Raw genomic sequence first — 17,408 nt, forward strand, 5'->3', positions numbered from 1 at the left:
CAGTATCTATCATATCTTGCCTTGAACTCATTCACGGTCATAGCACCCAGAACAGACTCTGGAAGCTTATTCCACTCATTCACCACTCTCCAAGTAAAAAACCTAGCTCTAACACCCTTGTCAACCACGCTCTTGCCCAGCTTCCATGCATGGCCCCTAGTCCTCCCACCACCAGTCATATTTTCAAAAATATCTTCTGGATCAATCTTATAAAAACCCTTCAGTAATTTGAATGTCTCAATCATATCACCCCTCCTTCGCCTATCGTCCAATTTCTGCAACCCACAAATCCTCAACCTATTCTCATAAGGTTCATTCCACAGACCTGCTGTCATCTTGGTCACTCGTCTCTGGACCCTCTCCACTTCCTCCCCATCACGAAGAAACCCTGGTGCCCATAACTGGGCACAGAAGTCCAGTGGGGTCTTATCAAGGCTCGATACAGAGGAACAACAACTTGTTTGTCTCTGCATGTTAAAGTATTTTTCATAAGCCAAGTGATTTGGTGAGCTGTTTTAGTCACTTTTGCAATGTGCCCCCTAAACTTCAACTCCCTATCCACTAGCACTCCCAAATCCCTGGCCTCATCAATCTCCTGGAGTACGGTTCCACCAATGCAATATACTGCTGCTGTTCTTTTCACCCCAAAGGGCATAACCTTACACTTTGCCACATTAAACTGACATCCATTTTTCCTAGCCCAGTCCTCCAAACTATCCAAATCATCCTGTAAAATTTTGACATCCTGTGCACTCACAATTGCTCTACCCAACTTTGCATCATCAGCAAACAAGTGAACACTTCCTCTCAAATCCTTTCCAATATCATTGATGAACAAATTGAAAAGCAGTGGTCCAAGAACAGAGCCCTGCGGCACTCCACTAGTCACAAGACGTCTTTTTGACTCCACTCCTGAATAAACCACTCTCTGGTATCTCTCCTTCAACCACCCTCCTATCCATCTTACCAACCCTATATCTATCCCCATCTGCTCCAGTTTACTGATTAGGGTTCCTTGTGGTATCCTGTCAAAGGCCTTGGCAAGGTCCAGTAGTATCACTGTAAACCCATTACCCCTATCCAGTTCAGCCGTCACTGTGTTATAGAACGTGAGCAAGTTACTGAGGCATGATCTACCCTTCACAAAACCATGTTGTCCCCCATACAGTATCCCATTTTCATCTATCCAATCCTGTATTCTTTTCTTGACTAATTTCTCTAAGACCTTGACAGTGATTCCTGATATGCTAATCGGTCGGTAATTTATAACAGCAGTCTTGGAACCACCTTTATGCAGTGGAACTATTTTCCCCTCCTTCCACCCGCTCGGGACTAACCCAGACCCGAGACTCAAATTAAACAAAATGGTCAAGGGTACTGACAATTCTTTAGCTGCTTCTCGTACTACACGAGCTGGTATACCATTCAATCCCACAGATGTATTGACATTGAGGTTATGCAATAGACTACTCACCTCCACTTCATTCACCACAATTCCCGTATAATCTACTGGTTTATTCGTTTCTGCAATGTCACCACCTGGATGATATATTCTTGCAAAGTGTTCACTCAGTAACTCGGCTATCTCAACTGATTCAGTTACCTCCCTACCATCGGCATTCTTTAAAATCATTCTGCCATGTACATTTTTCCTTTTACTTGCTACATATCTAAAAAACTGTTTAGGATTCTCTTTAGCCTGCATGGCCAATGTTCTTTCGTAATCCTTTTTTGCTTTTCTTACCACACTCGTCACCCTTCTGGCCTGCGCTTTATACCGTTCATGTACGACCTGCCAGTCACCTTTCTCCTTAAATTCCCTCCATAGTTGTTTCTTTTTTTTGCAGCTCAAGCTTAATGGTGTTATTCATCCATTTAACCCCTACTTGATTTATTATTCGGACTCTAGGTATACAGTCAGCCATTGCTTCATGCAAGCACTTCTTAACTACCTCCCATGCACTATCAACTTCTAGTCCTTGCAGTTGTACATGCCATGGCACTGAGCCAATCAAACTCCTAAGCTTGTCATACTTTCCAGCCCGATAATTCCACATGTACCCTGTCTTAATTGAAAATTCTACACCTTTAGCCACCTCCCAAGTCAAGACCCTATGATCACTCTCACTGATTGGTGGCAATGTGGTCATATTTGTTACAGCCAAATCCTCAGATGTAATTACTAGGTCAAGCACTCTCTGACCCCTAGTATTTTCCATTACATGCTGTCGCAGATAGTTATCCCTTAATAACCGCATAAAATCCAATTCCTTCCTCCTGAGTGTCCTCTCCTCACTCCAATCAATGCGACCATAGTTGAAATCTCCCATAATAATCACCCTCCTTCCACTCATTTCTTGTATTTGCTTGTGCATACTGTCACCACCATCTTTTCCATCACCTGGTCTATAGCAGCACCCAATTGTATATTTAGTTCTGCTAGCCACAACCTCACACCAAATGGCCTCAAATGTGCTCTTTTCTCTATCCTGCAATTCAACTTCTATTCTCCTTGGCTGTAGCTCATCAGCTATCATCAACAATACTCCTCCCCCATTTTATTCTCTCTGTCATTCCTGAACACACTATACCCATCACATTCAATCCCACTAGCTATATCATCTACAGTCAGCCATGTTTCACTAATACCAATAACCTGTGGTCTGGAAGTGCCAACCATGGCCAAAAACTCTTCCTTCTTGTTCTTAATAATCCTAGTATTAGTGTACATGAATTTAAGACCCCCATTAGCCCCAACCCTACCTTGATGCCTTATATTAACTATCCCACTCTGGTTTGTTGTCCTTATTTGCTCTAGCATATTATATTCATTCTTACATTCAACTGCCTCCCTAAGGACTGTATATCTACTCCCCCCCCCCTTAACAAATCTAGTTTCCCTGAATTTGCACATCCACTACATTCAGCAACACTTTCTCAAGTCTTCTTACACCATAACCATTCAAATGCAAGCCATCCATCTTATATAGATCCTTTCGCCCATCAAACTGACTCCACACGTCCACAAATTCCACGCCACTCGTCATACATAACCCACGCATAAAGTCATTCACAATTATGGCCCTCCTTTTAAACATTTCACTGTCATACTGTGGCAAAAGACTAATCATTCTAACTCTCTCACTCTTTTCTTTTGCTACCTCAAACAATTCATTCAGGTCTTCTATCATTTCCATTTTATCTCCTTTCAAATCATTCGTACCTGCCACAACAATCATTTCTTTCACCCTTTCCTTTTGCTCACTTTCACCAATTGGAGGCAACGTTGTCACCTTGGTTATGGATATCTCTCTTCTGATACTATGATCAGGTCCAATACTCTTATATCCCTCCAACACATGCTGCCTTAAGTAATTATCTCTCAGCAGGTGTATAAATTCTAGTTCCCATTCTGCCATGTGATCTTTCTTCCTTCCTGTCTATATCTCCATAGTTGAATTCCCTCATAATAATCATTTGACTTGTACTCATTGTGCTAATTTGGTGATGCATGTCTTCCAGATCATCTGTGGAACTCCTTGGTCTACAGCAACAACCAACTGTATATTTTGTCTTATTGACCTTAATCTCACACCAGATTGCTTCAAATGAACAACCACCCTCCTGCCTGTCTCCTATTCTTTTGGTTGCAGTTCATCTGCTATCATCAGCAGTACTCCCCCCCCCCCCATCCTGTCTTCTGTATCTTCCATGAAAAATACTAAACCCTTCACATTCAGTCCCTATAACTACATCATCTGCTGTTATCTAAGTCTCACTAATGCCCATGAATTTTGGCGAGGTTGCACTAACCAATCCCTAAAACTTCTCTCTCTTGTTCCTGATACTTTTAGCATTAGTATATAGCAGGGGGTGGCCACAACGTAGCTCATGAAATGCATGTGGCTCGTACCCACGTGTCACACGGCCTTCACACTCTACCAGGAAAAAATAAACAAAAAAGAACAAAATAAAAAGAGTAAAGAAGGAGAGAAAAACAGTTAATAAAAATTACTGCAATAAAAAAGTTTAATTCGAAACATATTAAATGTAGTTTACTTTGAACAATTAGAATAATTTTAAATTCAAAACAATAATTTTAGTTACTTATTTACTGGTAGAGGCCTTCCTTGTATCGATTTTCTTAGCAAGCTCCTTAAAATTAGGTGTGTAATTAGTCAAGGGAGTTCTTGCAAGCTTGTTCAAATGTTCATCATTTAAAACAGATTGATATTTAGATTTAATAAATTTAAGAGTCGAATATAGCGCTTCACAAGAGTATGTAGTCCCAAAAATGGAGATCAGTTTTCTGGCACATTGCTTGTTGGATACTGTTGGTCCAGAACTTGCTTTCAAAACTGAATTACAGAACATCCACTTTGCTTCACTAACTTCAGTCCTTCATCCTCTTGAAGTTCCAAAAGCTCCAGTTCTGCAGCTGTGACATTCATCACAATTAGTTTTGCAATAGCACAACCATGCTCAAGCACATTCGTGAGGAAAGGATTTTCCAAAAAAGTGAATGTTCTTGAAGGTCGCAAAATCAGTTGTCGAGTTCTTTGTCCAGATCATTTAATTTGCTAACGTAAGATCCCATTTCTAATTCCACTCCTGGTGAATTTGTCGAATTTTCTTCAGACAAATGAAGGTATTGAAAGTTTTATTTTCCAAGTCTCTCTGGAAAAGTTGCTGTTTGCTTTGGAAGCTTAGCATGGTCTGTGCGAGATTGGTTATTAGTTTTTCTGTCCCTTGAAGTGAAACATTCATCAGTGAAAAATGCCATGTCTAACAACCACTCAGTGTCTTTGAGGTGAGGGAAAAATTTCTCCTTCTCTCTAAGAAACTGATTGATTGGGTCTAACAACAAAAAAAAAATGTAATGCATTTCTATCTGAGAGCCACCTTACTAAGCAAAACCATGATACTTCAATTAGGAATCTTGTTCGCAATTCGACTCATCGAGAAAACTTTTGAATTATCGGTGTATTGTAGCACTTGAACAAATAAAATTAACAATTCTTAGAACTACTTCATTACATGTTCAAATTTAAAACACTTGGCAACTAGATGTTCCCTGTGAATAATGCAATGTACAGGTAGAAAAGTAGTATATGATTGATCATTATCAAGGAACCCCATGAGCCCTTTAGTTTTACCCCTCATAGCTGGAACACCATTGGTTGCAATGCTGATGATTTTTTTTTGCATGATACTGAAGCTTTTGTAAGTGCAACAGCTTCTTTGATGTTGGAGCCACATGTATCTTTCAATGGTGTCAAGTCCAATAACTCTTCCTTGATGTCCAGGTTGTGAGTTACAAAGCGGACAAATGTAGTGTTGGATCCTACTTCGTCTTAATCTGTACCTTGGATCCGACATGTTATTTACTATGATGTTCTTAACCTAAAATAGTTGCTAGTTGGTTTCTAATTCAAATATAGAGAAAATTTATATTTAAAGACTGCGCCACTCTATATCTGAATTAGTTCAAGAATTGAAGAAAAATCAACCCTCAACTATTTCTCCTTAATATATATTGGCCGAGTATATTTGACTTACTTAATTTACCCGCTTTGGTTCGAATATTTTATGAATGGTGCAGTAAAAGAGATTCAGGCAAAATACAACTTTTGATTAACAAAAACAAACATTTAATATAAGCTATATAACACATACATAAATTCTACTTCTAATTTAAACAATAAAAACAAGTCAAACATTAAGCCAAGTCAATCACATTAGTTCAACCTTCCAAGCCTTCACATACACTTTCTCAGCTTCTGAGTTACAAAGTTCCTACACATATATAAATATAATAGAACTTCCTATCTAATCAGTTTTCACACACTTCTCAGTCATGCTATAAGTTCAAAATATCGCAGGCACTAATAGTTGAAAATATCTCTCTAACAATTCTTAACTTCAACTCTCAATCACGAAGAGTTTCCACAGTTGAGGTTAGGTTAAGCATAGCGTAATTAACACTCAATTCTTCAAGCATTGAAATAATACACTAAGATAGTCCTTACCGGAAATAGTTCCTAGTACATCAAATACGTTGTGAGCAAACTTTTAAATAATTTTTATTTCACTTAAGAACACATCTACAAGACTTATCCACAGTTATAATTAAAACACTATCAATCACGCTTCAGAAATCCAGACACCGACTGCAGGGTACTTCAACTATCCTTGTTACCACTCATAAACTAATTAAAACACTGTGTGGTTCTCCTTAGGGCAAATCGGAAATAAGCCGCAATTCTAGACCAACTGGGTTTATTCAGAATTCTTCCTTGAACGTCCAGCTTTTTATATTATCCGATTACAGCATCAATTTCCCTTTTATTATTACTGCTGGCTTCACTTTCAGCTAACTATAAAATTCACTTCATCCTTGCTCACTTATAAAAATTATCCTCTTAACTCCTCCCCTTAAGAACCTTTCATTTACTTCTGCTTCTCTAGTTTATGCCCTTGCTTCCTTTCACTTCCAAGTTTCCGTCCCAACTCTCTCTTGTTACCTCTTATATTTTTTTATTATTCTTTTTCCAGCCCTCGCTCTGTTCCTCTCACGCTCATTTATTTCACGCGTTTCCATGGCAACAAATAAACGTAAACATTTTCGCTAACGTTACATAAGGTTATACCACTACATTCAGTTATTACATAACGTTAAACTTTCACAAACAAGAATAAATAGAATATTTGCATTTCAATAAATGCGTAGTTAAATTACAAATACAAGTTCTTATAATACTGACATAACAATAAATAAAATAGCTTAATAATATTTAATACAGAATCTTATTACTATTAACACATATCTTTGATTAGACAATTAAATATTAGATATAATTAAGGTAATTACATGATATCAAATTATAATTTAAGTTATTTACATTAAATAATATTTACAAATGTAGCCTTTGTGATGGAAGATCATGTTGGATTCTGAAGCAAATAATAATTACTCCAATATCTACATAATCAGAATCCAACAGTGTAGTAGTTTTTTTATTATCCAGATCTAAAACTGAAATTATTTATGCAATGTTCTTCTTGTCAAATTCTCCTTCCATGTACAGACGTTTTGCTTGTGCAATATGAAACACTAAAATAAAACCAGCCACTTTAGTAAACATGGACATCAATTTACTCTGACCATGGAGTTGTTCTTTCATAGTTGAAAGTTTAATTCGCTGAGACCAGAGCCAAGAGGAAATTCTTTACTAAAATTACTGTGATATGTGTCATAATGATGCTCGAGATGGCCTAAAACTTCTGTGTTCCTCTTCATATTTACTTGTGCGGCATTTCTAAGCACTTGAAAAATCAATGATAACAAGCACTGTTAATGGACTGATGCGACGGGTACACGACAACTGGGCGATGGAATAAAAGATCAAATATGCAGTTCTATTCTGTTGATCTATTACCAGGTAAATTTAAATATTTTTTGAGAAATGAGTTAAAAGAAAGTTTGAAATTTGAAAAATCTCACTCATAATTAAGTTTATTTTTGTGTAGAATTACGAATTGTATTGAAGTTATATTGAAATTTCCCATACAAAAAAATAATTCAGCTAGTTAATAAAATTTATATTATATATTTTCGTTTATATCATTATATCAAAATTTGTAGGATCGTTTAAGAAAGAGATGGTTAAAAAGAGTGGTCCGAAAAAGTTTTAAAAATGAAAAGGTATAATTGCACACTATTAAAATTAAGAAAAAATAGTTTTTTTTAATTCATTTATTAATATTACTTTATAATTAACAAACATATTTACACATGTTACATATGTACATTGAAACAAAAAAAGTATATACGAAATTCAAAACAATTTTTTTTGAATTTATTAATTCATATTATAGTTATATGCAATACCACATAAATATTCTATTATATTTTCCCTATCATAATTATAACTTTTTCAAAATTCTTTGGTCAGCTTCATTGTAACGTCTACGTTTGTGCTGATGTTGAAAACCTGCTACTGCTCTTTCATAATCAACATATTTTTTTTAATTTTTTTGTAGTCCATTTATAAAAATCCATAAATTTGGATGACTTGCACTGCTGCCAAAGCTAAATTGCAGTTTTCGATGACAGGCTTCCACAAAATTATTTGTCCTATCGCTTCCATTTATTGCTCTTTGGTACACAGACCAAATGTTTGAGGGGGAAAAATCGGAGCGCTGGTTCTGTTATTCCTTAGACGACCTATGTATGTGTTCGTAAACCATTCTCAAATTGGTTCCGATTCATTGGATAAATGATTCTCATGTTCAGAAATTGCGTAAATAATATCTTGTTCTGGAACGAAAGCAAACGAAGTGATCATTTTTTAATTTAAAGCGAATTGCGTATCGCAATTATATCTGGTTAAAAGACTGCATGAAGCTAAATGCTTACGAAGATTTTGTATGAGATGAAAAAAGCAATCATTTTTGTTAGCTTGTGTAAATACTATACGTAACGCTTGTTGAATGACAATTTCAAAATCAACATTTATATTTTCAGGATCTAGTAATGGCCACATTTCATGTATCATATAAAATAATTTTGTGTATGTTTCAAGAGTTATTAGGTAACAAACAATATATAAAACAGGGAAAACAGGACCTCCATCCCTTCTAGCCAAAATAACAAAAAATCGAGCAAAAAGAGGGGGCGGGATGTAAAAATGTGCCATCCGTAAATAATTCATTCATTCATGCTTTGGCTCCACACTGCATGGCTTTCACAACCAAAAAATTAATATTCTCATCGGGGTCAACCTGTTCTGATCCAGAATCAGAACAGGTTGAATTCATAATTTAAGTATTCTTCAGGAATGATTATTGTTTCCCTAGAATCAGGATTAATTGGGACTTTTAAATTTTTTAATCTTCTTCTTTGAATATTTCTGCACAGACTGCTGTGATTTGGAACCATCCCTTCTACCGCAGAAGAAACATTTTGTAGAACCTTGAGTTGTGATTTGTGATGGGTTGCTCATTGGCGTATCCGCTAATTTTTTGGCTGTTGTACTAACATCTTGCGTTATTACTCTGGCTACATTTCCAGAACTGCTCCATGTGTGTTCCTGTTCTTCAGAAATTAGTGATCCATCACTGACACTTGTCCAGATTCTACCTTTGCATCCTTTGTTTTTATTTTCACATCACCAAAATTGAATTGAATCTTTCTTATCAATTTTGTCTTTAACATAAAGATACCCATTCCAAGTATATTTTTCCTTGTCTCTTTGACTTAATATTCTTGAATTATCCATTTCTGAAGAATAGAAACAAGAAATATAAATATAGAAATAAAATTTAAAAAAAGTTTTCACTATTGATATAATTAAGAATTTTTTCAGTACTATTTTTCACTTGTTGGGACACAAATAAAAGATTCATCTTATTATTGTACTTAGCAATTTGTTTCATTTGAGAGATAATCAAAAGTTTGAAATTTATTTAAATTAATTTAGATGTTATGTATACAATTTACTATACAGTTAAGATTATAAATTTTGAATATATACCTTTTATTTACTTAAAGTTCTTTGCACGTGGTAACTGTAACGTTGACACAAATATCAGAAACGATGCAATAAACAAAAAACTAGTCTTACTGTTTAATAGAAGTCAAAACATCTTGTGAATGCGTATTGAACTAAATAACTGCACACAAAATGCCCAAATGATAAACTAAATAACTGCACATAAAATGCCAAACAAGAGACCTTACGCAGTGAAGCTCAGAAATACTTCTATGCACAATAAAAATAAACTTAATTATAAGTGAGATTTTTCAAATTTTATGTTTATACCGTAATTCTATGGGAAATTTCAATATAACTTCTATACAATTCGTAATTCTACACAATAAAAATAAGCAAGATTTTTCAAATTTTATGTTTATACCATTCTTTTAACTCATTTTTACCTGATAATAGATCAACAGAATAGAATTGCATATTTGATCTTTTATTCTGTTGCCCAGTTGTCCGTGTCCCTATGCAACAATATGTTGAACGATACTGATAGATGAGCACCAGAATTGTAAGTAACATGTTGTGGTGAGCAGGCATAGCATCTCCATCCCCACCACCCACCTTGCCATGTGCACACGCACTCGCTCCTGTACTATCACATCGGTCAAAGGCTGCGGCTCTTCTAAGTCCTACTGGAATTATTTTGGCTCCAAAAGGACATGTTGGCCACCCCTGGTATATAGAAATGGCAAGATCCATTTATTCCCCCACCCATCTTTTTACTTTCTGAATTGACTATCCTATTCAATATTTTTGCTTGAGAGACTAGATTCCTCACTTGGTCATTCTCACACTCACTTGCTTCATGGGTGCCTTCACACAAACTCACTTGCTTTCACCCTAATTGCTTAAGTTTCCCTGAATTTGTACATCAGCATGCTCGGTGAACAAAGCTCTCTCTCTCTCTCCAGACACCTAACACCAAAACCATTCATTCGGATGCAGCCATCTGCATTGTACAAATCCTTCTTTCTGTCAAACAGAGACCACAGATCCACAAATTCTACATCATTCCTTTTGCACAATTACGTATAGACTTATTAGCTATCAATGCCCTCCTCCTCAGTTTGCCTCTATCATAGCGTGGTTATAATCTTCACCTTGCTCTTCAGTTAATAATATCTAATATAAGCATTGCCCTTCAGTTTCATATCCAACTGGCAGATGCAACAAACAGTCATTCTCACAATAAAATCTTTGAGTATCATTCTGATGTTATTAGGCTCAATACATTTCCACTAATGTACTGAGGAAATTGCCATATACAAAGCAATTGTATATGACAATTTCAATGTATAAGGCAAAGTGCCATATACAGTCTTTTCCTGGTAATTTCATCTCTATCTTGTTGTGGTGTTGTGGCCTATTTCAACCAAACAGGATCTTCTGAATTCAGTGGGCTTTCCCGTATAAAGAAATGCATTCCTTTGGAAGAAATGCAAACTAGACCTACTAGGTAGTAAATGACCTTCATTGACATGTTGAAACATGGTAATGAAGACATGAAATGGCTGATGCCATGTTTAGTCTCCAGAATAGAAATTCTGGCCTCTATTTTTCCTCTATTTTTGCATGCATTGTGAATGATATTCTTCAAGGGTACACAAAATATTCTGCAGAAACCAAAAACCTCCTCTGTTCAAAAGTACAACAGTAATATGGTTTTGAGAGATGGACAGCAAATAATAAAAAAAATGTCTAAATCTGATGTTAAAATATCAGGAGACTTGCTAGTTAGTTGGCATTATAATCCTGCTGCTGCATTCACTGCCAGATCAAGCTGAAAAGGGAGATTGAGGAATGTGGTATACAAAGGGAGGGAAGTTGGTCGGTTGGTAGAGCCAAAAGTTAAGCAAGTTTGAGTGCAGTTAGTAGTTGGAAGAGAATCAGTCGTTTGATGCTGTTGGCACACTCGTCCTCGATGAGTCTTTGGACTCCTGGAGGTGTCACATAATAATAATAATGATAAAAGAGGAGGAATTGAAGGCGACATATACGGCATGGACCTGTATGCAATCTGTACAGCAACATGTCCAAGAGTCACATCTGCCTCTCGCTGCATGTGCCCACTCTTCATTTAATTTCTAAAACATCACCATGATATGAAAATTAAATAAGTATAGTATTACTGCAGTTAAAAAAATTCTTCAAAAAATCCAATATTAAATAAAATTTTATTCAACTTGATTTTTGAGGGAATTAGCTGGAAAACAGGAAAAAAAAAAAAAATTACTTCTGCATCCACAACATCTCTTCCACTATTATTGGATAGTTGGAAAACCAAAAACATCCTCTGTTCAAAATTGTACAAATTGTGATATTTCTATATCACACATTTATGCCACACATCAACATGTGTGGCATAAATGCAAGATTAAGTGATGTGCACAACCGTCTACAGATATTCAGGCCTGACCTCCAGCACAGTGTTTCTGACTAGTTGCTCCAGTTTTTGACCAAACCCCCAAACTGCAGCTACAGCATTCACAAGCCATCATGACCCATGATGATCATGATCCATCTTACATTATTTCTTTTTCCACGAGGGTTATAAAAATTACAAATACACAGAATGACAATGTTTCTATGTCTCATTTTTCTATGCTTAAAAAATTTTGTGCTGGCTCTCTAGGCAAGCATATATTTCACTAGCAGAGGTGTCAGCCTGGGTGGAGTACCACAGCTATGTACTATACATCACGGCCTTCAAACTTGTATCTAATCAACTGCTTTTTGTTATGCTAAGACTAATTTTTACTTTCTGTATTACCAATGTTAAAGAATTTATTAATTTTCAAGTGAGAGATGAATTTCACTGCCTGGTGCGAGTTCATCACTGCTTACTGGAGACTTGAAAAAATTCCATGCCTGGTCTATTGCTTTTTGTTAATGCTAAGACTAATTTTTACTTTCTGTATTACCAATGTTGAAGAATTTCTTAATTTTCAAGTGAGAGATGAATTTCACTGCCTGGTGTGAGACCATTACTGCTTACTGGACACCTGAAATGGCTTAAAAAAAATTCCATGTGTGGTTTAAAAAGCAAGGTTTCTGAATTATGTAAAGATATTTTTATTTAAAAAAATATGAATAAACAAATTTTTTAAAAAAATAATAAAAAACTTAGTCACTTGAGGTAATAATGGACTGTAGTTGTAACAAAAAAAACTACTTTGTATATATATTTTTGTATTGGTGTGTTTATTGTATGAGACATGAAGGAAAACTCATTTATCAGTGATACATGATCATTTATTATTTATTTATTAATGATCATTTTGGCATATTTTCAGTTCCAAAACTTATGGTAAGTCATGAATCATTCTTTTATGTAAAAGTCAAACAGTTTCTTCTGTGTCATTGTCAACAAAAGTTGAGAGTATAAACATTCAAAATCATCATAAAAACTCTCAATAAAATAAAATATCAAGGCTACATGCTAATTATGTTAGTGGATTTTTTCAATTCATGATAGTTCCAAAACCTGGTAGATAGATAGGAAATGGTGTCACAGCAATTGAGAAAATAAATCAAATATTTTTTGGGTTACAGTTTTACATTTCAAGAAAATAAACCACAGCAATTCTTTCTCAACCTTCCAAGATTTCCAAATTTTTGCATATTTATTATTAGATACAAAATAAGCTAATTACCTCCCAGATGAGTCTTTGACTCCATGAGGTCTTGGGGTGTTAATAATAATAATTACCACTGTTCATTGCACATTTATTTAAGGCTACCATGTCACAATTATTTACTTTGCAATACGTTTCATTGCTCTTCTAAAAATAGAATGATGCGTGAATATGACTTCCAACAGAATGACTGGGGGTCATAATGGAATATGACCTCCCCCCCAGTAATTTGAGGAGGATGATGAAGACAGCACATCATCCTCCTCAAAAAAAGTAGACATCAAATGTGACATCATCCAACTCCTATGACCTTAAACTAAAATTTAACTGTTCAAAGAACTATGCAGTAGAATTGATTCATCTCAAAGGAAATCCAGTGTGTACATACAAATTGGGACCTAAGAATTCTGACTCTCATATATTGTTAGAATCTCTGATCCAAAAAAATTACAAAATATAAATAACTTGGTGCCTGCTTTTCGACCTATTGATATAAACAATAACTGTTTTTTTATATATACATATCAACTTTATATCTATTGTACTATACTACTCTAGCTGGCTTGTTGCTGTTTTGAAATTCATTGTTATTATTCTCAGTGCTAGCTTACCACGGTAAGCAGGCGATGCATCGCATAGGGGCGCTGCTGAAGTGAGTAGGAGGGAAGAAGAAGAATAAGTAAAAAAAAAAAAAAAAAAAAAAAAAAAAAAAAAAAATCAGCTAACGCCTTTTTTATTCCCGTATTCCCGGGGAAAAACACTAAATATATTTGCAATGAATACTGCGACTTTCAATAACATTTAGCAAAACCCACAAGTTGTTTTTCGCTGTGTGTAATATAGAGCTCGCGGAAAGACTACCGATTATTTATTTATTTATTACATGCAGCGCACAAACTACAGCAGCAAAATTCTTCTCAACAATCTCTACACATACCAACGATTTAGTGAAACATGCAGCAAGCTACGACGAAACTGACCTCTTCAAACACAAGAGGCCAAAAGCCATCCTAAAATAGCCCGAGTAATCTCCATGCTCTCCCCCCCCCCCCCCAGGGCGAGCTTACAGCTCATAAATCTTTCCTTCAATTCATCCTTCCTAACAGACAACGGGGAATAAAAAAGCATCTTGCTTCACCCTTCTGGCTAGTGATGTTATGGTACATGCAACGGGCATTCGCCAGTTAGGACGTGAGGTGCGCAACGTGTACCCAGCTTAAACTATATGTTTGCTAAACACACCGTAAATGTGTAGTTAATTCTCACTAAGATAAGTAGATTCAAATTTTAACCTATAGCTTTACAAATCAAAGGAGAATTTGTGCATTTCTTTAATTATTCATTTTTATTTTTTTATGACTCACCAAATTTTTGGTTTAATAGATTTTTTTAAGTTTCAGAATGGAACTCCTGGAACTGAATTATAAATAACTAATCTATCTCTTTTTCCACTGGTTTGAAAGTTTTCGCAGACAATATTCAGTATCTATTTCTTCATTTTACCGTTTGATAAAAGAAGTAAGCCAGTAATGTTGTATCTGCCGAAGCAGATACTTCTAATTCCGGACTATTTCTTTGCACACTACAGTCATTTTTTCAGCTGTCTGTTGATATTCTAAGTTTTAGAAATTCTATTTTTCACCATATAAAAACGTTTACATGTATGGAACAAAATAGAAAGTTCAGTAGTTTATTTATTTTTTTGTTAAAAAATTCCAAATATGACAACGTTTACTGCTCCTGGAAATAACTTTTGTCTTAACAAGAATCAGTTGGATGTAAAGGCTAAAAGCTTAGATTACTCTCACTGCTACTGTGAAAGAAAGACTCTTTAGTGTCACTTTAGAAGTGACACTAAAGAGCCTCAAACAGTAGTGCATAATACATCAGCAGTGTCTTGTTTTCAATTATATCTTAAATAGAAAGTGATTTACGCTTGTATCAATTGTCTTGTGAACGTTATTCGGGGGGGGGGGGGGGAGAGGACCCACCTATTCATCCTGCTAATATTTGAAAATATTTTCAAAACCATTCACAAGACAATTGTTACAAACGTAAAACGAAATAGTGAGATTTTTTTTATAATTTGATACAATATTTATGTCAAAATAATTTCTTAATTTATAATATTCACAATTTCACTTGTTATCAAAATCTTAATTTGATGCAGTTATTTAAGAAAGAAAGATAGATATTTGAATTAAAAAAAAGAATAAATAGGTGCATGTGGTGCATAAGCGTTCAACTTTATTCTGGGGGGGGAGACTCGCCTCTTCATCCTACAAATGTTTGAAATAATTTATTTTCAAAACCTTTCACAAGACAGTTGTTACAAATGTTAATCACATGGGGAAGCATGCTCATACATTTTAGTGTAAAACTAGTAAAAGTATAGCTACTTTTCCAACTATCTAAATTAGCGGTAAATGTCTTTTCCAAATAGGCAGTGATTTTTTCCTTTTTAACTAAAAGAAAATGCTAGATGATGATGATAAGCATAATAATAAGAAAATACGTAGTATTTTTTTTTTTTTTTCCATTAAGTGGAGATTTTAGAATGAAGTGTAATTTATAATATACTTTCTTTGTGCGTTTTTTGAAAAGAAAGTGCATGTGATTATTTTCTTGCTGTTTTTGTCAACTGAACATCGGAAATAATGAGAATGACTGACTAACTGTAGTGGATTTGTAACGTGTATGACCTCTTGACTTAGAAGAGTGAACCAGTGTTTGTTTCATCCATTAGGAAATTCCAAGTCAACAATTCGGTGTTTCCAAGACATATATACACATATATAGATATATATGCATATGTATATTCAATTTGGAAGATGTATTCCAGAAAATATTGCAGAAATTATTTTTGTGCTAATTTCCGCACTTGTGTCGAACAACTGTTTTAAAATATTCTGGAAAAAGTATGCTATCAAGCAAAATTTATTTCAATAAATAAGGTTTTAACATTACTTTTTATTTTACCTTGCACTACTGCAGTGTGTAGAAATATCCATGTCATGTGGTTATGCTTAGATTTACTGCTGAAAGTTTATTTTTCACTTGGTTAGGCTATAATAAATTTAGTTTAATCCTTTATCCAAGTGTAAGCAAACAAAGTTTACGCCTGAAAGTATCTTCAGGACTGAGGTAAGGTCGTACAACACCGGGCAACTCGTTGCAAAGGTGGAGCAAGCTTACATCACTCCTATCTCAGTATCTCCCATAATGCAAAACACATCTCCTTGCGGATACGTATAATGTTATGCATTAAGGGAAGGGCCACCACCCAGACTAGCTTTATTGAGGTCTCTTCAGTGGGAGCCAGGCCCAGATGTGGAGATACCAGGCAGAAGCAATAGCAAGGTCATCTCTACCTATAGGAGTTGCCAATTTACTGAGATAGGAGTGATGTAAGCTTGCTCCACCTTTGCAACGAGTTTCCTGGTGTTGTACTACCTTACCCCAGTCCTGAAGATACTTTCAGGTGTAAACTTTATTTGCTCACACTTGGATAAAGGATTAAACTAAATTTATTATAGATTTACTGCTGTTTGAGAACAACTGTTTCTGCACTCGCAGTTACAAAACAAAACAAATTGTTATTGTTATTTGTAGAGGTGTTATTTCAATAATAATAATAATAATGCTGGACTATGATGAAATTATCTGAGACATGTCCTATATGGAATTGATTAAAATTTTGTTTTGAAGTATTCTAACTGCTCCCCTCCCACTGCTACAACCGCTCATAGTAACTTAATTATAAATACAGTAAAATCTCTATTTAATGGACATAATTTGATAAATGATTACAGATAATGAAATAATTAATAAAAAAAAAATAAATAATAAGATGGTTAATCGGAAGCTATCTGCAGTGTTTATAAATTGCATCTTCAGATGCATTCATGATATTTCGTGCGTACTCGTAATCATAGTTCGCATGCGTGCATCTACTTTGCTACCCCAAAACACGTGGCATTTAGGCTGTTGCTGTAGTAATTTTTAGTTAAACCATTATTAATCATTATAATATCAGTTAATATGTCTGGGGTTAAAAGAAAACGAGTCAACTTGAGTTAATAATCAAGTTGGAAAGTGGTGCATCTGTTGCTCATGTTTGTGAACTTTATGGGGTGAAAAAACAAACTGTTTCGGACACTCAAAAATAAAGACAAACTTACTCAGTTTTTGCTAAAATATAGTGTTGAGAGCTCCAAAAGTAGGT

General features: G+C 35.1%; 1 protein-coding gene across 5 annotated transcripts in view; it reads left to right on the top strand.

The window, feature by feature from the left end:
• Positions 1-17,408, top strand: part of LOC150104774 (uncharacterized) — a 334,262-nt gene that overhangs the window by 7,571 nt on the left and 309,283 nt on the right. The window contains exon 1 of one of the 5 annotated variants that reach the window (XM_090395342.1): positions 13,970-14,379. The exons of the other annotated variants lie outside the window; for them this stretch is intronic. The gene's annotated coding sequence lies outside the window, so the exon portion shown is untranslated. Of the gene's footprint in view, positions 1-13,969; positions 14,380-17,408 lie in introns of those variants that run through there. 5 annotated transcript variants of the gene reach the window in all.

This window comes from Typopeltis vanoorti, chromosome 7, assembly GCF_054136105.1.
Source record: "Typopeltis vanoorti isolate ZY-2024b chromosome 7, IOZ_Tvanoo_1.0, whole genome shotgun sequence".
NCBI classification, from domain to species: Eukaryota; Metazoa; Arthropoda; class Arachnida; order Uropygi; family Thelyphonidae; genus Typopeltis; species Typopeltis vanoorti.